The sequence below is a fragment of the Orbicella franksi genome, chromosome 8 (assembly GCF_964199315.1).
Source record: "Orbicella franksi chromosome 8, jaOrbFran1.1, whole genome shotgun sequence".
Lineage (NCBI taxonomy): Eukaryota > Metazoa > Cnidaria > Anthozoa > Scleractinia > Merulinidae > Orbicella > Orbicella franksi.
The window spans coordinates 7,609,636-7,611,227 of NC_138152.1; the positions used below are offsets into that span (position 1 = coordinate 7,609,636).

Consider the following 1,592-nt stretch of genomic DNA (forward strand, 5'->3'; position numbering starts at 1 on the left):
GGTAGCGTGGCCGAGTAGTCTAAGGCGCTGGTTTTAGGCATCAGTCATTTCGATGGCGTGGGTTCGAATCCCACCGCTACCACAAAATCATATTTTATGAAAAGTCGTTCGGGATCTAAACTCATCTGCAAAAATCCGATAGGCCTGTAGAAATGTTGTCGTAAGATACACAGCAGCGAAATGCAATGATCGACTTTAGAAACTTAAGTAGTATTTTTTCGCACTCAGCGTCGTAATTTTGCTGCAATGCATAAATTTTGCACAAAAAGGTACCTATTGAATGAATGAGTGAATTATTTAAGTCTCAATGGTATTTAGCTTAAAAAAAAAATAAAAAAAAAATAATTGGGACACTATTGAAACACCTCCTTTGGGTATTTTGGGTATTTTGGGGTATTAAAATGGCAAATTTCTGCCAGCAGGTTCTTAAACTTCCAGACGGGCCAGGTTCTTACTACACATGCGGGATTTTACTCTACTACCGTAGTAATAATTCGATCCAGTGTCCCGCGTCAGTGCCACGCCTCCTATACGTGCTGTCACGAGTTGCTGCTCTACGAACACGCGTTCCTACGCAACCAATGAGAGGCAAAAACGAGGAAGTTAATTTATCTGTCTCAACTGACAGATACAACTTCAAAATGGTCAGTAACAATAGCAGTGTTTATCATAATATATCTTCTCCTTACCGGTTCACACATGTTTTCTTGAGTAATTTTCTGATAATTTTGTGTTACTTCGGGAACATTGTCTGTAGGTTATGGACAATTTCATTTATTCTCGTCCCCTGTCTTAAAACTGTATTAAAACTGTAAAGAAAAGCTATAGTGTCGGCCCCTAAGGCAGCTGTTTCATCCTAGTAAGGACTCATCGACTTGAATGTTTCCCTAAAGTTAGTTTACGTATCTCTAGTCTCCTTGGCTATTACTGTGCACTTACAATTGCACTCATAGAAGTGATTCTTTTATCTTGAAATAAATGCGTAAAAATATGAATTAAATGATAATGACAGGCCGGAAGTTGAACAGCTAATGTCGTTATTCCTGCTTGTCGCTTATATTTGTTCTTCGTTATGGCAATGTCCTAGTTGTGCCTCGCGTACTTTTCTTAACGGTGTTAAAAGAGCGTCGCAATGGATGACAGATCTTCTTGCTGTTTAAATTTTTATTACTTGTAGTGTTTCATTGATTACGTCTCAAAAAGATCCCGCCAATTCTTATCATGTTTTGTGGCAGCTTTTCGCTAAATTATACTTAGAGTTTTTAGCTCAACCCCTACGAAACACGATTTAGAATTAATTGCTCTGCTCTCGACCAATCAGTATTGAGTAATTCTGGTGAATTTTTTTAGTGTTTGAGGAAAGAGCAAGGGTAACAAGACAGGTATCAGTAATAATACTCGGTTCAGGAACGTAGTCACCATCGCGTATAAACAGACGGACAGAGCGTTACCACTGTTATTTTAGAAGGCACACCCGCATCGACTACATCTAAAGAATGCTAATGGTTCACACAGTTAGCTATGAAATAACACAGCCCGAACACTTTCGCAGATAGATTCGAATTGTTTAAGCTTCCTTGAATCACGAGGTC

General features: G+C 38.9%; 1 non-coding gene across 1 annotated transcript; it reads left to right on the forward strand.

Moving 5' to 3' along the window:
* Positions 1–82, forward strand: Trnal-uag (transfer RNA leucine (anticodon UAG)). Its single transcript has one exon. It is a non-coding gene; the product is annotated as a tRNA-Leu (tRNA).
* Positions 83–1,592: the final 1,510 nt, after the last annotated feature.